A 23,531-nucleotide genomic window follows, 5' to 3' on the forward strand; every position below is an offset into this window, starting at 1 on the left:
TGGCGCCCGAACAGGGAGCTGAAGCGTGAAGCCAATGAAAAGAAAAAGAAAGTGCAGGTAAGAGAACCCTTATGCAAAATATGTGTGGACACGAGTAAAAGTGAAACTAATAGAGGCATAAGGCAACAGTCAGAAGTAAAATAAGATGGGGTAAAAGGGCTCAAAGGAGCGTGAATTATTTGCTCTGGTTTTACTTTTGATGCTTAAAGCTCGGGGTAATAAAGTTTCTACCTCACAGTTGACTGAATTTTTGCAGCATATCCATGATGTATCTCCCTGGTTTCCTGATGGTGGCTCTGTGACACAGAAATCTGGCAGAAAGTTGGAGAAGATTTAAAAAATTATTATGAGTCTCGAGGGCCTAGTCATACTGCCGTTGTTACATTTAGTTTGTGGAATCTGATAAAAATATGTTTAGGTTCTTCTCATGATAGTGTTGATTTGAATGTAAAGTCAGAAAAACATAAGCCTCTGACAGAAGAAAAGACTGTATTGTCAGCTACTGTGTCGCCACTTCCTAAACCGAAAGAGCTAATTAATTTAAATATTTCAGATGAAGAGGAACATTTTGACTTAACAGATGAGGCTTTTAAACATAAAAGGGAGAAATATCCTGAGGATGATTTTCTAATGGCTATAATAGATAAGTCAGTGAAAAAGCTTCAAATTAGTAAGGACTGTCTTCCTCAAAATTCTCCATCTGTAAAACTGCTCAGTCCCTTGCAACGTGCTGTACAAGCAGCAATAAAACGAGGAGAAGATCCTATTTTCTGTTGTCCTGTCACGGAAAGACCTGATCCTAATAATCCTCAACAGGCTATTAGGGAGCATCAGGCTCTTCCTTTTAAAGTTTTGAAAGATTTAAAATCTGCTTGTGCTCAATATGGGCCCACTGCTCCTTTTACTACTGCTATGGTTGACACTATTACAGGAGAAGCTCTTCCCCCTGCTGATTGGCAGTCTATTGCACGGGCTTGTTTAAATGGTGGAGATTATTTAATATGGAAGTTTGATTTTTATGAACGGGCTGCTGAACAAGCAGAAAAGAATGCTACCCATGATATTCCAGTTGATTATCATATGCTGATTGGGGAAGGACAATCTATTTCTTTACAAGATCGATTAACTTATCCCTTTGTTGCTTATCCTCAAATAAATCATTTGGCATTACAAGCCTGGAGGAAATTATCTTCTACACACAAAACTGAGCATCTTTCAAAAATTAGACAGGGACCTAATGAACCATATGCTGATTTTGTAGATAGATTGTTACAGCCGGTGGGGATACTCATTGTGGATGGACTCACTGGTACAATTGTAGTTAAGCAACTTGCTTTTGAAACGCTAATAATGAATGTCAGGCTGCGATTCGACCTTGGAGAAAACGGGGAACATTGGAGGATTATATTCGCCTTTGTGCAGACATTGGGCCTGCTTATATACAGGGTGCTGCTATGGCTGCAGCATTAACTAAAGTGGGGTTTAAAAACAATCCAAAGAGAACAAAGACTAGTTTTAAATGCGGAAAGGCAGGTCATTTTGCTGGAGAATGTAGATCTTTTCATTGTAACCCTGGTCCTTCCTTCCCTACTCAAAACCCTCCAGATGGTCAGAAAATCCCTGGTTTATGCCCTAAATGCAATAGGGGAAAATGTTGGGCACGAGATTGTCGCTCAGTGTCCCACAAGGATGGAACACCACTGTCGGGAAACTCCTCCCGGGGCCTTCCCCGGCCCCAACAGATAATAGGGGCAATGTCTGTGTATCCTCCTCAAACTATCAATCAGACATTAACCAAAAACCAAAACATACAATATCTTTGCTCTCCAGAGAAACAGCAGGAAGCGCAGGACTGGACCACAGTACCTCCGCCCGATATGTATTAACTCCTGAAATGGGTCCTCAGGCCTTCTCTACGGGCATCTATGGACCTTTACCCAAGGGTTTGATGGGACTATTATTGGGAAGAAGTAGTGTCACCATGAAGGGTTTAACTATTATGCCAGGAGTCATAGATTCTGACTACGAAGGAGAAATAAAAATCATGGCACAAACTATTAAAAATATAATAATGATTTCTCCTGGGGATAAAATTGCACAATTGCTACTTTTGCCCTTTGTACCTCATGGACAAATTTTACAGCATCAAAAGAGAGACACAAAGGCTTTTGGATCATCTAATGCTGCCTACTGGATTCAGAAGATAGGGAAAGAACGTCCAGAAATGAAATGAACCATTAATGGAAAGGTTTTTTCAGGTTTGTTAGACACTGGAGCTGATGTCTCTGTTATGACACAGATTCACTGGCATAAACATTGGCCCGTTAGTCCTACTATTACAGAACTTCAAGGAATAGGACAGAGTTCTTCTCCTATGCAAAGTAGTCAGTTATTATTATGGCAAGATAGTGAGGGCCATTCAGGATACTTCCAGCCTTATGTTTTGCCTAGGCTGCCTTTAAACCTCTGGGGCCGAGATATATTAAAAGAAATGGGAGTGTTACTTTATAGTCCAAATTCTCAAGTCTCTAATATGATGTTGGATCAAGGATTTCTTCCCACAAAAGGGCTGGGAACAAATCAACAAGGAACTGTCTATCCTATTGATGTGAAAATAAAAAATGATAGACAAGGTTTGGGTTTTTCTTAGGGGCCTTGGATTCTCCTCCACTCACTGCTGATCCAATTACTTGGCTGAGTGATGACCCTGTATGGGTGGACCAATGGCCCCTCACAAAGGAGAAATTAGAAGCTGCAGAACAATTAGTACTGGAACAATTAGGGCATTTAGAAATTTCCAATAGTCCTTGGAATACTCCTATTTTTATTACCAAGAAAAAATCTGGAAAATATAGGTTATTACAGGATCTAAGAGCTGTTAATAAAACTATGCTAATAATGGGAGCTCTTCAAGCAGGCCTACCCTCTCCAACAGCCATACCACACAATTATCAGCTTTTAGTTATAGATTTAAAAGATTGTTTTTTTCACTATTCCTTTGTTTCCTGAAGATAGAAAACATTTTGCTTTTAGCTTGCCTTCCTTAAATTTTAAGGAACCCCTGAGGAGATTTCAATGGAAAGTATTGCCTCAGGGCATGGCAAATAGTCCTACATTATGCCAAAAATATGTGGCTCAGGCCTTAACTCCTGTGAGAAAAAGGTTTCCAACGTTATATCTCATACATTATATGGATGATATACTTTTAGCCACTGATAATATTTCTTTATTAGAGACTGCTTTTCAATTTTTACAACAATCCTTACAATCATTTGGCTTGGTGATTGCCTCAGAAAAAATTCAAAGACAATCTCCATTTTTCTATTTGGGAAAATATATTGATAACACTACCATTAGGCCTCAAAAACTGCAAATTCGAGTTGATAATTTAAAAACATTAAAGGATTTTCAAAAATTACTTGGAGATATTAATTGGCCAAGGCCTTCCTTAAAACTTACTACTGCTCAATTAGAGCCTTTGTTTGATATTCTTAAAGGTGACTCAGATCCTTCTACTTCACGCTCTATGACTCCAGAAGCACTTCAAGCTTTACAAATAGTTAATAGAGCTATCAGCTCTGCACAATTAACTCGAATGCATACTCACCTGCCAATTTCTTTAATTGCTTGTCCAACACCTCATGTGCCTACTGCCATCTTACGGCAAACTGTTGGAATTATTGAATGGATTCATATGAAAACTACATCCTCTAAGGTTATTACCCTTATTTTGAACTTATTAGTAAGCTAATAATGCAAGGTAGAACTAGATGCTTACAACTTCTGGGTATAGAAACTTCTCAAATTATTATCCCTTATTCAGTTAGTCAACAAAATTGGCTTTTTCAACATAGTAATGAATGGGGTCTTGCTCTTGCAGGATTTTCAGGTGCCTTGGAATGCCATTACCCTGCTGATAAATTGATCCAATTCGACAAACTTAACTGTTATATCTTTCCTTCTATAATTAGGCCACAGCCCATTCCTCATGTACCTTTGGTTTTTACAGACGGTTCTTCTTCAGGAGTGGCTACTGTAATCATTGACGACGGAACCAAACTCATTGAACAAACTTCCTTGACTTCAGCTCAACGTGTTGAACTGTATGCTGTCATTATGGCTTTTAAACATTTGCCTTCTATATCTTTTAATTTGTTTTCTGATAGTAAATATCTTATCAGCTTATTATTTCTTCTGGAGACTGCGACCAGCGGACATACTAATGACGCTGAATTATCATCCTCTTTTCGTTTGCTTCAACAGCTTATTCGTTCCCACGATGGTCGTGTTGCAGCTCTGCATATCCGTGCTCATTCTAACTTGCCTGGTCCATTGTCTAAACTTAATGCGACTGCAGATGTTTTAACTCGATCTAAACGTGATCTTTATCCTGTGCGTTTTCCTCCCAAAAATAAAGTTAAAGTTACTCTTCCTCCTCAATCTCTTTTCCCTAAAGCAGGACATATCCCAAATTACCGTCCTCCTCCTTTCCGTTCGTCATGCTGTCAAGAATGGCTAAGGTATTGCATTCATTATCTTCATACTGTTGATACTCATGGTCCATGTCCTGGACACCCTCATATTATGGTAAGTTATGATCAAACTGCTTCACAAGCAGCACAGCAATCGCATGCTTTACACCATCAGTCGGCGGCTACGTTACGCAAAGAATTTTCCCTTACTCGTGAAGCCGCCCGACAAATTGTTAAGCAATGCCCACAGTGCTTACCTCACCTTCCTGTTCCACATTATGGTGTTAATCCTCGTGGATTATTACCTAGTCATTTATGGCAAATGGATGTTACTCATATCCCGTCTTTTGGGAAATTACAATTTGTTCATGTCACTATTGATACTTATTCTGGTTTCCTCTGTGCTACAGCACAGACCCGAGAAGCTACTAAACGTGTTATCACTCATTTATTACACTGTTTTACTTTCATGAACCTTCATTTTACAGGAACCAACATTACTCTTACAGGCCCGGCTACCAGCCGACGAGAGGATCTTAAGGATACCATCATTTGGTATAAAAATGGGCAAGCTATTAATATTAGAGGTCGAATCTCATATGCCTCACCACTTTGGGATTCCGCTATTACTATAGCCAAGGTTCCAGGTGAAGATTCAGGAAATTATTTCTGTATGAAGCATTTACTTGGAGGACAAGGGATACTTATAGTTGGACATAAGGTTACTATTCTTAATAGAAAATCAAAAACTCAATTTCCTCCTTTTATGACCATTAACTTTGCTGGATCCAATTTTGAATGTTGCAATGCATCTTGGAATAATAACCAAATATGGTGTACTACAGATCATACCAAGGGGTCAATTCTTATCTCTTCTATTCCCATCATAGATAGGTTTATCACATTTCAAAAGAACTGGGATATATGGAAACTAGCTCTAACTTATTACAATACACCTGTTATAACTTGTGTTGCTCCTCCATATACACTTTTGATTGGTTCTATTAACATTGGTAATTCTTCCAAAGGAGGATATAATATTAGCTGTGTTCATTGTATTTTTAGCAGTTGTATGTTCCCTTCTGCAGGAACACAATCTGTGCTTATACTAAGGCAACCCCTATATGTTATGGTGCCTGTACATCTGAGAGAACCTTGGTATGAAGATACTGGAGTACAGGCATGGGTGGAACTCTCTAAAGCCTTGCAGAGAAGGAGACGCTTTATTGGGTGGCTAATAGTAAGTTTACTTGCCTTGGCTGCTCTGTCTGCTACCGCGGCTACTGCCCGTCTTGCTCTTTCACAGAGTATTAATCATGCTCACTTTGCTAATCAATTATCTCAAAATACCAGTCTTGCTTAGTCTTTACAAAGTCACACAGATTTACAGATGAATAACAAGTTAGATGAATTTAAAAACGCAATTTTGAGGATTGGAGATCAGATGGCAGCATTAAAATTGAGGATGCGTTTAGCTTGTCATGCAAAGTATACGTGGATTTGTGTTATTCCTTACAAGTACAATGACTGTATTTTGGGAATGGGAAAAAGTAAAAATGCATCTGCTGAGTGTTTGGTCAGATAATAATATTAGTCTTGATCTTAAGAAATTAAATGCTGAAATTCAGGATATACAAAATGCACATCTTGATGATATTTCACCAGAAGATGTAATTCAAACTTTACTGGATCATTTAAAGTGGTTAAACCCTTAGTCGTGGATTACTAGAGGGTTGTCAGGATTTATTACCCTGGCCATAATTTGCCTATTATTGATAATAATCTTCTCATGTCTGTTTCATATCCTCATGCAACAGTATACTACTCTCGGCACTAAGCTTCATGGAATTGTTTTGCAGCAAAAATTAAAAAATAAAAAAGGGGGACCTGTGGGAAGCAGTCAGCCTTGAGAGCAGGCTACAGACATGCCAGGCATGCCGCCGCTGCTCGAAGGGACTGTCCCTACTTGTTCCCCTCCTTGTTCCATTCCATGGGAGATAAATCACCAGGGCCCAGAAATCAGAAAGAATGTAAAATGAGACAAGCCAATCTGTCTCCACCCTGCACGTGCAGGTTATTTTGGATGATTCTGGGTTTATGGGTTTTCTCCCAGGGAAGTTAACCTTGAGCCGAGACAGTCATTAGATAATGTAAACCACCGTCTGGCAACCTTCCCTTTTCTAGTCTATATAATCTGCAACTGTAGCATAATAAAACTTGCCTTGCAACCATCAGTTGTCTTGGTCCTTCTGACCCCATTCGACGGTGCTACTTCAGTTCCTTACCCCGTCCCTTCTGACCCTGGGCGGTGAAATCCTCTTTCTGAGGCTGGTCCGTGGCACATATGAATATGTTTTTGTCTTGCTGTACTGCACATATGCTGTCTAGTAACAGATATCTTGTCTGCTATTAGTGTTTTAGATTATGTCTTTCCAAAGCGCTGAGGCAGTGCACCTATTTTGAAGTTGCAGCTGATGGCTGAACGTATCCTAGCTGACAAATTATTGATTAATAAAAACATGAATTTCTGAAAGATGTGTACTGTTAACCAAAATCTGAGCAAGGAGTGTCAAATGTAATTCTTAGCCAGAATTACATGTTAATGAACCATTTAACAGTGTAAATCAAGGAACATCAATGTAGGGATTTCTTTTCATTTATTTCTTACCTGCTTGAAATATCAGTTAAAGGTTGCCAGCTTGGTTGCAGATGAACGGACGTTTGAAGTTCCCCGAACTACTTAATGTGGAATAGGATACTAGACTTCCAACGCCCTCAAGGCTGTGACCTTGCAGCCATTTTACATAGCACATCATCCTCCTATAGGGATGAACCTTTCCCTGGCCCGAAAAGTAGCCACTCCGTTGAAGCTTTGCTTATTGTAACAGGCTTTTGTTTCCAGGTTACATGTCTGTGGAAGACTTAATTCTGAATAGAGATATAGATATTACTGGAAACTAATTGTTTTTGCTATTATACTCTGCTTTATCAAAAAAAGTAAAACATTTGAGAGCCGGAGGAAGATGGCGGAAGAGTAAGACGCGGAGATCACCTTCCTCCCCACAGATACATCAGAAATTCATCTACACGTGGAACAACTCCAACAGAACACCTACTGAACGCTGACAGAAGACCTCAGACCCCCCAAAAGGCAAGAAACTCCCCACATACCTGGGTAGGTCAAAAGAAAAAAAGAATAAACAGAGACAATAGGATATGGACGGGACCTGCACCAGTGGGAGGGAGCCGTGAAGGAGGGAAGGTTTCTACACACTACAAGCCCCTTCGAGGGCGGAGACTGCAGGTGGCGGAGGGGGAAAGCTTCGGAGTAGCGGAGGAGAGCACAGCAACAGGGGTGTGGAGGGCAAAGCAGAGAGATTTTGGCACAGAGGATCGGTGCCCTCAGGCACACACCAGCCCGAGAGACTTGTCTGCTCGGCCGCCAGGGCGGGCGGGGCTGGGAGCTGAGGCTCGGGTATCGGCTTTCAGTCGGAGCGCAGGGAGAGGTCTGGGGCTGGCGGCAGGAAGAGAGCCTGAAGGGGTTAGTGCTAGCCCGGAGGGAGTCCGGGGAAAGGGTCTGGAGCTACCGGAGGGGCAAGAGACTTTTTTCCCTTTTGTTGCCTGGTGCGCGAGGAGAGGGCATTCCCCTCCCTCCCCTCTGCCTGAGTGAGCCAGAGCCCCAGAATCAGCGGCTCCTTTGAACCCGTCCTGTCTGAGCGAAGAACGGACGCCCTCCGGCGACCTACGCGCAGAGGCGGGGCCAGGTCCAAGGCTGAGACCCGGGAGCTGTGAGAGCAGAGACAGGGAAATCTCTCTGTGCAGCCTCCGAGGCAGCGGATTAAAGCTCCACGGTCCATTTGATGTGCCCTGCGTCTGTGGAGTGCATGAATGGACAGCGAATCATCCCAAATTGAGGAAGTGGACCTTGAGGACAAGATTTAAGACTTTCCCCCCCCCCTTTTTTTTTCCTCTTTTTGCAACGAATTATCTCAAATTAAGGAGGTGGACTTAGCAAGATTTCAGACTTTTCGCCCTTTTCCTCTTTTTACAACGAATTATCCCAAATCGAGGAGGTGGACTTGGAGAGCAAGATTTTTGATTTTTCCCCCTGCTCTCTTTTTGTGAATGTGTATGTGTAATCTTCTGTGTAAGATTCTCTCTGTATAGCTTTGCTTCCACCATATGTCCCAGGGTTCTTTCGGTCCGTGTTTTTTTTCAATAATTACTTTTTAATTTTAATAACGCTACTATATTTCATACTTTATTCTATTTTACTTTACCTGCTCTTTCTTTTTTTCCTCCCTTCCCTTCCTCCCTCCCTCCCTCCGCTCCTCCTTTCCTTCTTTCTTTTTCTTTCCTCCATACCTCCCTCCCTCCCACCCTTCTTCTTTCCACTTTCTTTTTCTTTCCTTCCTCCCTCCCTCCCTCCCTCCTGTCTTTCTTTCTTTCTTTCCTTCCTCCCTCCCTCCCTCTCTTCTTCCATTCACTCTTCCTTTTGCTTTCATTCCTCCCTCCCTCCCTCCTTTCTTTCCTTTCTTTCCATCCTTCCTCCCTCCCTCCTTTCTTTCTTTCTTCCTTCCTTCCTTCCCTTCTTCCTTTCTTTCAATCTCTCTTTCTTTCTTCTACTAATTATTTCTTTCTACTTTTTCTCACTGTTATTCTGAGCCGGGTGGATGAAAGGCTCTTGGTGCTGCAGCCAGGAGTTAGTGCTGTGCCTCTGAAGTGGGAGAGCCAACTTCAGGACACGGGTCCACAAGAGACCTCCCAGCTCCACATAATATCAAGCAGCGAAAATCTCCCAGGGATCTCCATCTCAACACCAGCACCCAGCTTCAGTCAACGACCAGCAAGATACAGTGCTGGTCACCCTATGCCAAGCAACTAGCAAGGCAGGAACACAACCCCACCCATTAGCAGAGAGGATACCTAAAAACATAATAAGGCCACAGGCACCCCAAAACACACCACCAGACGTGGACCTGTCCACCAGAAAGACAAGATCGAGCTTCAACCACCAGAACACAGGCATTAGTCCCCCCCACCAGGAAGCCTACACAACCTACTGAAACAACCTTAGCCACGGGGGACAGACACCAAAAACAACGGGAACTACGAATCTGCAGCCTGCAAAAAGGAGACCCCAAACACAGTAACATAAGCAAAATGAGAAAGCAGAAAAACACACAGCAGGTGAAGGAGCAAGATAAAAACCTACCAGACCTAACAAATGAAGAGGTAATAGGCAGTCTACCTGAAAAAGAATTCAGAATAATGATAGTAAAGCTGATCCAAGATTCTATTTCCCAGATCCAAAATCTTGGAAATAGAATAGACAATATGCAAGAAACAGTTAACAAGGACCTAGAAGAACTAAAGATGAATCAAGCATCGATTAAAAACACAATAAATGAAATGAAAAATACTCTAGATGGGATCAATAGCAGAATAACTGAGGCAGAAGAACGGATAAGTGAGGTGGAAGATAAAATAGTGGAAATAACTGCTGCAGAGCAAAATAAAGAAAAAAGAATGAAAAGAACAGAGGACAGTCTCAGAGACCTCTGGGACAACATTAAACGCACCAACATTCGAATTATAGGGGTTCCAGAAGAAGAAGAGAAAAAGAAAGGGACTGAGAAAATATTTGAAGAGATTATAGTTGAAAACTTCCCTAATATGGGAAAGGAAATAGTTAATCAAGTCCAGGAGGCACAGAGAGTCCCATACAGAATAAATCCAAGAAGAAATACGCCAAGACACATATTAATCAAACTGTCAAAAATTAAACACAAAGAAATCCTATTAAAAGCAGCAAGGGAAAAACAACAAATAACACACAAGGGAATCCCCATCAGGTTAACAGCTGATCTCTCAGCAGAAACTCTACAAGCCAGAAGGGAGTGGCAGGACATAATTAAAGTGATGAAGGAGAGAAACCTGCAACCAAGATTACTCTACCCAGCAAGGATCTCATTCAGATTTGATGGAGAAATTAAAACGTTTACAGACAAGCAAAAGCTGAGAGAGTTCAGCACCACCAAACCAGCTTTACAACAAATGCTAAAGGAACTTCTCTAGGCAAGAAACACAACAGAAGGACTATACCTACAATAACGAACCCAAAGCCATTAAGGAAATGGGAATAGGAACATACATATCAATAATTACCTTAAATGTAAATGGACTAAATGCTCCCACCAAAAGACACAGAGTGGCTGAATGGATACAAAAACAAGACCCATATATATGCTGTCTACAAGAGACCCACTTCAGACCTAGAGACACATACAGATTGAAAGTAAGGGGATGGAAAAAGATATTCCATGCAAATGGAAATCAAAAGAAAGCTGGAGTAGCAATTCTTATATCAGACAAAATAGACTTTAAAATAAAGACTATTAGAAGAGACAAAGAAGGACACTACATAACGATAAAGGGATCCATCCAAGAAGAAGATATAACAATTGTAAATATTTATGCACCCAACATAGGAGCACCTCAATACATAAGGCAGATACTAACAGCCATAAAAGGAGAAATCGACAGTAACACAATCATAGTAGGGGACTTTAACACCCCACTTTCACCAATGGACAGATCATCCAAAATGAAAATAAATAAGGAAACACAAGCTTTAAATGATACATTAAACAAGATGGACTTAATTGATATTTATAGGACATTCCACCCAAAAACAACAGAATACACATTTTTCTCAAGTGCTCATGGAACATTCTCCAGGATAGATCATATCTTGGGTCACAAATCAAGCCTTGGTAAATTTAAGAAAATTGAAATTGTATCAAGTATCTTTTCCGACCACAATGCTATGAGACTAGACATCAATTACAGGAAAAGATCTGTAAAAAATACAAACACATGGAGGCTAAACAATACACTACTCAATAATGAAGTGATCACTGAAGAAATCAAAGAGGAAATTAAGAAATACTTAGAAACAAATGACAATGGAGACACGACGACCCAAAACCTATGGGACGCAGCAAAAGCAGTTCTAAGGGGGAAGTTTATAGCAATACAATCCCACCTTAAGAAACAGGAAACATTTCGAGTAAACAACCTGACCCTGCACCTAAAGCAATTAGAGAAAGAAGAACAAAAAACCCCCAAAGTTAGCAGAAGGAAAGAAATCATAAAGATCAGATCAGAAATAAATGAAAAAGAAATGAAGGAAACGATAGCAAAGATCAACCAAACTAAAAGCTGGTTCTTTGAGAAGATAAACAAAATTGACAAACCATTAGCCAGACTCATCAAGAAAAGAAGGGAGAAGACTCAAATCAGTAGAATTAGAAATGAAAAAGGAGAAGTAACAACTGACACTGCAGAAATACAAAAGATCATGAGAGATTACTATAAGCAACTCTATGCCAATAAAATGGACAACCTGGAAGAAATGGACAAATTCTTAGAAATGCACAACCTACCAAGACTGACTCAGGAAGAAATAGAAAATATGAATAGACCAATCACAAGCACTGAAATTGAAACTGTGATTAAAAATCTTCCATCAAACAAAAGCCCAGGACCAGATGGCTTCACAGGCAAATTCTATCAAACATTTAGAGAAGAGCTAACACCCATCCTTCTCAAACTCTTCCAAACAATATCAGAGGAAGGAACACTCCCAAACTCATTCTACGAGGCCACCATCACCTTGATACCAAAACCAGGCAAGGATGTCACAAAGAAAGAAAACTACAGGCCAATATCACTGATGAACATAGATGCAAAAATCCTCAACAAAATACTAGCAAACAGAATCCAACAGCACATTAAAAGGATCATACACCATGATCAAGTGGGGTTTATTCCAGGAATGCAAGGATTCTTCAATATACGCAAATCAATCAATGTGATACACCATATTAACAAGTTGAAGGAGAAAAACCATATGATCATCTCAATAGATGCAGAGAAAGCTTTTGACAAAATTCAACACCCATTTATGATAAAAACCCTGCAGAAAGTAGGCATAGAGGGAACTTTCCTCAACATAATAAAGGCCATATATGACAAACCCACAGCCAACATTGTCCTCAATGGTGAAAAACTGAAACCATTTCCACTAAGATCAGGAACAAGACAAGGCTGCCCACTCTCACCACTCTTATTCAACATAGTTTTGGAAGTTCTAGCCACAGCAATCAGAGAAGAAAAGGAAATAAAAGGAATCCAAATTGGAAAAGAAGAAGTAAAGCTGTCACTGTTTGCAGATGACATGATACTATACATAGAGAATCCTAAAGATGCTACCGAAAAACTACTAGAGCTAATCAATGAATTTGGTAAAGTAGCAGGATACAAAATTAATGCACAGAAATCTCTGGCATTCCTGTACACTAATGATGAAAAATCTGAAAATGAAATCAAGAAAACACTCCCATTTACCATTGCAACAAAAAGAATAAAATATCTAGGAATAAACCTACCTAAGGAGACAAAAGACCTGTATGCAGAAAATTATAAGACACTGATGAAAGAAATTAAAGATGATATAAATAGATGGAGAGATATACCATGCTCCTGGATTGGAAGAATCAATATTGTGAAAATGACTCTACTACCCAAAGCAATCTACAGATTCAATGCAATCCCTATCAAACTACCACTGGCATTTTTCACAGAAGTAGAACAAAAAATTTCAAAATTTGTTTGGAAAAACAAAAGACCCCGAATAGCCAAAGCAATCTTGAGAACGAAAAACGGAGCTGGAGGAATCAGCCTGCCTGACTTCAGACTATACTACAAAGCTACAGTAATTAACACAGTGTGGTACTGGCATAAAAACAGAAAGATAGATCAGTGGATCAGGATAGAAAGCCCAGAGATAAACCCACGCACATATGGCCAACTTATCTTTGATAAAGGAGGCAGGAATGTACAGTGGAGAAAGGACAGCCTCTTCAATAAGTGGTGCTGGGAAAACTGGACAGGGACATGTAAAAGTATGAGATTAGATCATTCCCTAACACCATACACAAAAATAAGCTCAAAATGGATTAAAGACCTAAATGTAAGGCCAGAAACTATCAAACTCTTAGAGGAAAACATAGGTAGAACACTCTATGACATAAATCACAGCAAGATCCTTTTGGACCCACCTCCTAGAGAAATGGAACTGAAAACAAAGATAAACAAATGGGACCTAATGAAACTTCAAAGCTTTTGCACAGCAAAGGAAACCATAAAGAAGACCAAAAGACAACCCTCAGAATGGGAGAAAATATTTGCAAATGAAGCAACTGACAAAGGATTAATCTCCAAAATTTATAAACAGCTCATGCAGCTCAATAGCGAAAAAACAAACAACCCAATCCAAAAATGGGCAGAAGACTTAAATAGGCATTTCTCCAAAGAAGATATACAGACTGCCAACAAACACATGAAAGAATGCTCAACATCATTAATCATTAGAGAAATGCAAATCAAAACTACAATGAGATATCATCTCACACCAGTCAGAATGGCCATCATCAAGAAATCTAGAAACAATAAATGCTGGAGAGGGTGTGGAGAAAAGGGAACACTCTTGCACTGCTGGTGGGAATGTGAATTGGTAGAGCCACTATGGAGAACAGTATGGAGGTTCCTTAAAAAACTACAAATAGAACTACCATATGACCCAGCAATCCCACTACTAGGCATATACCCTGAGAAAACCATAATTCAAAAAGAGACATGTACCAAAATGTTCATTGCAGCTCTATTCACAATAGCCCGGAGCTGGAAACAACCTAAGTGTCCATCATCGGATGAATGGATAAAGAAGATGTGGCACATATATACAATGGAATATTACTCAGCCATAAAAAGAAACGAAACTGAGCTATTTGTAATGAGGTGGATAGACCTAGAGTCTGTCATACAGAGTGAAGTAAGTCAGAAAGAGAAAGATAAATACCGTATGCTAACACATATATATGGAATTAAAAAAAAAAAATGTCATGAAGAACCTAGGGGTAAAACGGGAATAAAGACACAGACCTACTTGAGAATGGACTTGAGGATATGGGGAAGGGGAAGGGTAAGCTGTGACAAAGGGAAAGAGAGGCATGGACATATATACACTACCAAACGTAAGGTAGATAGATAGTGGGAAGCAGCCGCAGAGCACAGGGAGATCAGCTCGGTGCTTTGTGACCGCCTGGAGGGGTGGGATGGGGAGGGTGGGAGGGAGGGAGATGCATGAGGGAGGGGATGTGGGAACAGATGTATATGTATGACTGATTCACTTTGTTATAAAGCAGAAACTAAAAAAAAAAAACAAAAAAAAAAAACATTTAAATTGTGCTACAAAAATTCAGATGTTGTTTTGCAATCTTTAAACAATAAATGAATGAATTACCCTTTAAAAAAAAAAGAATTAAGCAGTTAGTTAAGCTGTTGGTCCCACATCAGACAAATTATCCTTATACCTCCTGTCAATATTGTTAACAGAGACTGTTATTTTATTAATCCTTATGATCCCGTGATTCTTTTTTTCATGTATCGGGGCACAGCAGGTGAGAGAGTGGGTTTGTTAAGCTGGGTGGGTTTATCCTTCTTTTATGCGTTCATTCAATTTTATGTTCATTTACTTATTGTATACATACGGCAATAGAAGCTGCTAAGGCAATCATTGCTATTCTGCAAAACAACAAGGCACAGAAGCAGATGTCTTATTTCCGAGATTTCTCCCCCCAAGATTATTATGATTAAAGATCCTTTCCCCCCACTCCCTGGAGAGGACAAGGAGCTGCTCGCTGGAGGATTTTTAATGACTTGGGGAAAGGCTCAAATATCCCCCCATTATGGTAATCCACCCCAGGGGCAAACCACACAAGAATATTATGAATTTATTTTATTTTTCTATCCTTGCAAAGGTAATACTCAGCTCATTAGAATATGAAAACTATACTGTCAAATTTCAGACTTACATGGATGAAGAAAATCACCAAAGTGGCATCATATCATGTGTGTTATAGTTGTATTTACTATATTGAGTATATAAAATATGTTGTGTTAACAATGTATTGTATAACTATATATTGAAAAGGCAAAATGCTGTAACGTATTTCAGAGAAAATAATTATGTTGGCCAACCCCAAATTGTGCATTGTAGACGGGTCCTAGGAAAAGAAGATTTAATTCATAGTGAACAAGAGGTTAGCTTCTGTTTTCAGCCATGTGCCATTTCAAGAATTAAACATCATGAATAATACAGGATATAAGAGGAATAGTCTAAAGATGGAAAAGCACATTTTGATTAGGAAAGAGAATTTAAGGCTTAAGTCTTTTTTTTTTTTTTAAGGAAAACTGCCTTATTACTATGAGATAAGAAAATTGTTTCCTTCTTTTCTTCCTTGCTTTCTTCTTCTTTTTTTTAACCTTTTTAATTTTGGATATTTGACCTCTAAGCTGAGATGACTGAAAATGCCTCCTGTGGGCATCAACCTTTTTGAAAGACTTTTTCCCCCTCCCTGAGGGCTATTTGTCTCTTGGAGGCTTTGTCTACATTACTCCTCAAGAGGCAAGCATTTGTCCTTGCACTAAATGCTGACATCTCCTGATAAGAGGGAAGCTGCAAAGTAGAAGAATTGAAGGTCAGTATGTTGATATTGGTCTCAAGTGCATTGATGTACATTTGTGTATTGCGGAAGGGGAGTGAAGCTTGAGAGCGGGCCAGTGGGGAGGGGTAAATATTTTGTGATGCTGTCTACCTATGGGCTTATAAAGTTTACAGCTGCATTAGGAGGACAAGCATTACCATTAGCATGAAAAGTAGGGCAGACCTCAGTTGCAAAAGCTTCTAGCCATACACATAGGGCAATACGTAAATGATACACCTTATTGCATTCACCCATTCACCCTCCCCTGTTCACGCTAATTGGAAATTTCCATCCATTTCAGAGAAGTAACACAACTATCAATCATTTTCCCTGGCACGAATCTTCCAGGAGGAAGAAAATGGAATACACCTAGCGACAGAGCTCACGCACTAGTAGTCCATGTGTCTTAGATTTAATATCTGATGACTAGCTGCATTGAAGCCAAGAGGTGGTTCACAAAGTTGCTGCACATTAGAATCACCTGGGGAACTCTGAGACCTCCCTGTGCCCAGGCTCCTGCCTAGACCTACTGAATCAAAATCTCTGGGGCTGGGACCCAGACACCAATGTTTTTCTTCAAAGCTCTTTAGGTAATTCAAACGAGCAGCAAAGCTTGAGAACCAGCCCAATAATGGGAACAAACTTACTTCACACAGATAAAGTGGGGCAATTCATATGTTAAAAGAACGTGAATATATGTATATATTTCTTTTTTTCGCTTTATTCTGTTTGTATTTCAAATAGGCTTTTTTTTTTCCTTCTGCACAAAGCGTTATTGTTTCCATTTGGTCCAAGGCTTGGGAGAGGGCTCCAGGGCGGTTACAAAGCTGCCTAGTGGCTGCAGAGCGGGGCTTCAGGCAGAAGCTCTGACGCCAGAGGGTCTCCTCAGACGCGGCTGGACTTCAGAGACTCCTGTTTGGCTCGAGGGTGAGCCTTTCAAAGAGATACTCGCCCAGCACAGCCTGCGGACCAGCCAGCCTGCGGAGGTTGGTCAGGTGGTCGCCCATCTTCTGGATGAGTTTCACCTGCTCCTCCAGGAAGCGGCTCTCCAGGAAGTCACAGAGCTGGGAGTCTGCACGGGCAGGACCCAGGGCGCGCAGATCCGATAGTGCCTGGTTCCGATTCTTCTCCCTAAGAATGGCGGCTTCCACAGCATCCTGGGTTTTACCCCACTCATCCTGAGAAGGCTTCCGCGCATCCTGGAAGAGGGCGCGGCCGCAGCACTGGTTTTGCATTTTCAAGAGGCGCTGGGCGCCCTCACACTTCTCCTCAGCCAGTTGGCGAAAAATGTGGCCCATACTGTCCAGAGTCCTATTGTTGCTGTCGAAATAGATGCTCAGAGAGAGGTAAGTGCCCACAGATGCATGTTGAACAGGCGGTGGACGGTGGCCTCCACCTCGGTGGAATAATTCTGATGAACCTGGGAACTCGTGGTTGATCAGTGATAAGGAGCTAAGCTCAAAAAATGGTGTTGGCCTGTCCTGGAGGCTGAGGATAGCTGAGTGTCTGATTCCAAAGGTTGTGAAAGGAAGAAAGGTTGGAGGGTGGTCGGGGGCTGGAGCAAGGAGCGTCCCTGGGTCTGTTCATTCCAAACACTGTTGAAGCAAAAGACAGATCTGCAGGACTGCCGAACGCACTGCCTCAAATAGGCTTTGATATAAATGAACAAGAAGTCCAAGCAAGGACAAAACTTACCCTTCCTCCCACCAAAATAGCTGGTGATACTAGAATCTAGGTCTGGGAAGGGATTCTTCCATTACTTTCTTAACATTCCAAGCCACTAGAGCAGTGGTTCTCAAAGTATGGTCACCTTGTAACCAAGCAGTACCCTATGGGGCCTTCCTAGGACAGACCCATCCCCCATATCCTCTACTGTAGTTTCTCTCTGAAGTACTCAGATAATAGTATCTCAGGCATATTTCTTGAGTTTTCAGATGCTAAAAACCACCACCCAATGGAAGAAATGAACTCCTTGATGATCATGAGCACGTAGCCCCCAGACCTTCTGGCACCTAAGGATGGATAATGTTACCTGCCTTGTGGCCTCAACATCAGCCAATCAGAGGATTGTGCACGAGCTGATCACATGCCCTGGGATGTCCCTCCCTCACCTGGCCTTTAAAAATGCTTTGCTGAAATCCTTTGGAGATTTCAGGGGTTTTGGAACACGGACCACCCCTCTCCTTGCTCGATCCTGCAATAAACCTTTCTCTTCTCCAGACTCCAACCTTTAGGTTTGTTTGGCCTCACTGTGCTTCAGACACACGAACCTGCATTCGGTAACAAGCTGACCAGCTTTACCAGCGTCCCCTGATAATGTGTCAGATATTCAAGTTTTAGGGCCCTATCCCAGCCCTATGGAATCAGCAACTCTAGTAGGGCTCAGTGATCTCTGTTATAACAGAGGCCCTCCATATGATTTTTATTCACCTTAAAGTTTGAAAATATCTGCATTGTCAGCTGGCCAAAGCGTCCACCAGCAGGTGAAGGGGAGTGACGCCTGGAAAAGATAGGGAGTAGCCAAGGCAAGTACAGCAGCATTTGCCGTGGTAGTAATGGAGAATGCCTTTTCTCCACTGGTTGGCACAGACTAGTATCTGGGAGCAGTGGCAGGGTTATTTAGGATGCTTTACATTTCAATGTAGTGACCGCTGTCCTGGTTTGCCAGGGACTTCCCCTGTGTGAACACTTAAAATCTCATCCTGGCAAACCCCTTAGCCCTGGATTTGAAAAACTTAGGGAATAACATGAAATTTAGGGGAAACATGATCTAGGATTTGGGCAAGTCACAAGTGCTAATTAAAGCTAAGCAAGTATGGACAGCATCTAGCCTTCTTTACCCCTTTGTGGGAAGGTAAATCTGATTGGGTGAAAGGACTTATTGTTAAGAAATCTTTGTAGAAATATCCCCTGCTGCTTAGTCCGCTGGTTCTCAGTTCTGGCTAGACACTGGCATCATCTGAGGAGATTTAAAATTATTTCATTGGTCTAGGATGACCAACAGTCAGTGTGAGGGTTTTTAAAAAGTGCTTCAGATGATTCTAATATGCAGCCAAATTTAGGTGCCACTGCTTAAGCTTTTGAACCACTGCTACATATTTTCACCTCATCTTCCTATGAGAATATCCAACTGTAGTTGAGGTTTGTTGTTTTTTCTTTTTCTTTTTTTAACTCTCTTATTATAAGATTTACTGTCTTAAATAAGATTGAATGTACAGAAAATCCTGCTAGTCCATCTGGTATAGCTAGACACTTAGAATAATATCGTTAAGATATATACCATTTAAGTACTGTGACTGGCCTTTTTAAAATTAACATATGCATTGAATTAGTACAATCTCTTTTGAAGTTGTCATGTTGGGGAGCTATACCTGTAATCTGCTGCCATTGCTAAATATCTGGACAACTCTTATTAGGAATTGTTTTTAAACATCTTTAGGGATTAAAACCAAGAGTGCTGTATTATTTGTACTGGGACCACAAAAACCTCACAAAGTTTCCCCACTGTACCTTCTACCCCCATCTCTAACCCTTGGCAACTTCTAATCTGTTCTCCATCTCCACAGTTTTGTTATTTTAAGAATAATATGTAAACATAATCATGAATTACTTAATCTTCGGAGATTGGCTTTTAAAAATTTTTTCTTCAGCATCATTCCCTTGAAGTTCATTTTAATTTTTGCATATATTAATAATTTGTTCCTTTTCGTTGCTCTGTAGTATTCTATCATAAGATTTTATCACAATTTGTTTCAACATTCATCCATTGAAAGACATTTGGGTAGTTGCCAGTTTTTGGCTATTATAAATAAAACTGCTATGAACATTTATGTGTAAGTTTCTGTGGGAACTTAATTAAGTTTTTGTTTCTTTTGGATAAATGCTCAAGAGTACAAGTACTGCATTGTAGGGTGAATCTACTTTTAGGATTAAAAGAGACTGTCAAGCTGTTTCTCAGAGTGGCTAAACCATTTTATTTTCCCACCAGTGAGGTGATATAACTTTTCTACGTACTCGCCAGCATTTGATGTTGTCACTATAATTTTAGTTATTCTCTGATATCTCATTATGGTCTTAATTTGCATTTCCCTAATGCTAATGATGTTGAGCATCTTTTCATGTGCTTCTTTGCCATGTGTATATTCTCTTCCATGAAATGTCTGTTCCTGTCTTCTGCCTATTTTCTAGTTGGATTTTTTTAAGTTGTTTGGAGAGTTCTTTGTATATTATAGATACAAGTCATCTGTCTCATATGGGATTTTCAAATATGTTTTCCCACTGTGTAATTTGAGTTTTCATCCACTTAAAAGGATCTTCTATGAAGCATTTTTAACTCATTTTGATGAGATCCAATTGATCAGTTTTTGCTTTTATTGATCATACTTTCGGTGTCAAGTCTAAGAATTATTCACCTAGTTCTAGATGCCAAAGATTTTCTCCTATTTCTTTTTCTAAAAATGTCCTGCTTTTACATTTCAGATTATGATCCACTTTGATTTAATTTTTGTGTAAGGTGTGGAGGTTTAGGTTAAGGTTCATTTTTTGTTTGTTTTTGTCGAGGGATGTCCAACTGTTTCAGTACCATTTTTTGAAATGTCTATTCTTCCTTGATAGCTTTTGCACTGCTGTCAAAAACAGGTTAAATGTATTTATGTCAGTCTATTTCTGGGTTCTCTATTCCATTCCATTGATCTATGTATCTACCGTCCAAAATTACTGCAAAGTCTTGAAATTGGGTGGATTAATTCCTCCCATTTTAATCTTCCTTTACAAATTGTTTTAGCTATTCTTCAGCCTCTTCTTACCATATAAATCTTAGAAAAAGCTTGTCTATATCCGCAAAAACCTTGAGGGCATTTTAAGAGTAATTGTGTTAAGCCTCTTGGGGAGAATTGACATCTTTATTATGTTGTGTTTTCTAATCCATGAACAAGGTATGTCTCCCTATTTGTTTGGGACTTTAAAATTTTTCTTCATCAGCATTTTGTAATTTTCAGTATAGAGGTCCTATAAATGTCTTAGTGGGCTTGTATTTAAGTATTTATTTAGGTCAGTTGTAAATGGCATCACATATTTTAATTTAAGCTTCTACACATTTGTTATTAATATATAATGTGATAAAATTGTGTTGATCTTGTACTCTAAAACATTTACAAACTAATATTATTTCTCAAGCTTTTTGTGGATTCCTTGGTATTTTCTCCATTTAGATTATCATCTCATCTTCAGACACAGACAGTTTTACTTTTCCTTAGGCAATATAATAGGATATATTACTATTCAACATTCAGTAGGATATATTCCTTCCTATTCAACATAGTAGGAATAGTCCTTTTATCTTTTAAATGAACTTTTTAAAAATTTAACTTTTAAATTTATGTATTTATTTATTTTTGCTTTATTTTCTTACTAGAACCTCCAGTAATATATTTAATAAAAGTGGTGAGAGTAGATATCCGTGCCTTGTTTCTGATCTTACAGAGAAAGCATTCAGTCTTTCACAGTTAAATATAATGTGGGTATAGGTTGTTTATAGATCATCTTTATGAGTTTCAGTATGTTCCTTTTGTATTCCTAGTTTGCTTGGAGTTCTTTTTTCTTCTTTTTTTACAATCATGAATGGGATTGGATTTTGTCAAGTGCTTTCTCTGCATTATTGGATAGGATCACATGACTTTTCCCTTTAATCTATTGGATATGGTGGATAACATTGTTTGATTTTCAAATATTTAACCAACTTTGCATAACTAGAATAAATGCCACTTGGTCATGGTATATTATTCTTTTTATATATTTCTGGATTTAATTTGCTAACATTTGGCAGAGGATTTTTACAGCCCATTTCATAAAAAATATTGGTCTGTAGTTTTCTTCTTTCTATCCTATCCCTGTCCGGTTTTGGTATCAAGGTAATACTGGCTTCATAAATTTAATTAGGAACTGTTCCTTCTACTTCTCTTTCTTATCAAATCATGTAAAATTGGTGTTAATTCTTTATGTCTTGGGTAAAAGTGAAACATCTAAGCCTGAATATTCCTTTTGGGAGTTTTTAAATGAAAAATCAGTGTTTCTAATGGTTACAGGAAAATTGAGATTATCTATTTCATCTTGGCTGAGTTTTGGTAGTTTTGAGTGTAGAAGCATTGGCCCATTTCATCTACATTTTTGAATTTATAGTGTAGACTTGTTCATAACAACTTGTCCCTTATTAACCTGCAGGATATGTCATGGTATCCCTGGTTGCATTTCTGATATCTGTGATTTGTGCCATCCATCTTTTTATCTTTATCAGTCTTGCTAGATCTTTATTGATTAGGTTGTTTATTTCCAAAAACCAGCCTTTTGTTTCATTGATTTTTCCCCCCTATTTTCCTGTTTTCAGTTTCATGGATTTCTATTTCATCTTTATTATTTCCTTCTTTCTGCTTGTTTAGTGTTTTTTCCTCTTCCTTTTTTACTGTTGTAATATAGAAAATTAGATTATTGCTTTGAAATACTTTCTTTCCCAATTTAGTGCTATAAACTTCCCTTTCAGCATTGCTTTCACTTCATTCTGCAAACTTTGATCTGTTATATCTCCATTTTCTTTTATTCTATGCATTAAAAAATATTTCCTTGATGCTGTCTTTTTTACCCATGAGTTATTTGGAATTGTGATGTTTAGTTTTCACGTGATTGAAGACTTTCCTGTTGTCTTTCTGTTATTGATTTCTAGTCTGATTCCATTATGGCTAGAGAACATACTCTATGATTTTAATTCTTTTTTTTTTTTTTTTTTTTTTTTTTTTTTTTGTGGTATGCGGGCCTCTCACTGTTGTGGCCTCTCCCGCTGCGGAGCACAGGCTCCGGACGCGCAGGCTCAGCAGCCATGGCTCACGGGCCCAGCCGCTCCGCGGCACATGGGATCCTCCCAGACCGGGGCACGAACCCGTATCCCCTGCATCGGCAGGCGGACTCTCAACCACTGCGCCACCAGGGAGGCCCTATGATTTTAATTCTTTTAAATCTGCTAATTTTTTTATGAATATATAAATGAAAGAAATAAGAAAACCTCTGAGTCTTAGCATCCAACACTTAGGCACATTACAATTTAAATCTGCTAAGGTTCTTTTTATTGCCCAGTATATAGTATATGAGTGAATATTCCATGGACACTTGAATATGTATTCTGCTGTTACTGAGTGTGTTCTTTAAATGTCAGTTATATCCTATTGATTGATGATGTTTTCATTTCTTCCATATTCTTGCTGATTTTTCTCTCTGGTAGTTCTATAAATTGCTGTGCTGAAGTCTCAAATAATAATTGTGGATTTAAAATTTTCTCCTTTTACTACTTTTTTCAGTGTTTGCTTCATGTATTTTGAAATTCTGTTGTTTGGTGCATACACGTTTAGTATCATTAGGTCATCTAGGTGGATTATTCCTGTTATCTTTATGTAATGACCCT

At 39.5% G+C, this 23,531-nt stretch overlaps 1 pseudogene across 1 annotated transcript; it reads right to left on the bottom strand.

Moving 5' to 3' along the window:
* Positions 1–16,986: 16,986 nt before the first annotated feature.
* Positions 16,987–19,472, bottom strand: LOC307065462 (ferritin light chain-like; annotated as a pseudogene). The gene is made up of 2 exons: positions 19,456–19,472; positions 16,987–17,511 (listed from the first exon to the last, which is right to left on the bottom strand). The product of its transcript is annotated as a ferritin light chain-like (transcript).
* Between the last annotated feature and the right edge of the window lie 4,059 nt (positions 19,473–23,531).

The sequence above is a fragment of the Hyperoodon ampullatus genome (assembly GCF_949752795.1).
Source record: "Hyperoodon ampullatus genome assembly, chromosome: 2".
In the NCBI taxonomy this organism is placed as follows: domain Eukaryota; kingdom Metazoa; phylum Chordata; class Mammalia; order Artiodactyla; family Ziphiidae; genus Hyperoodon; species Hyperoodon ampullatus.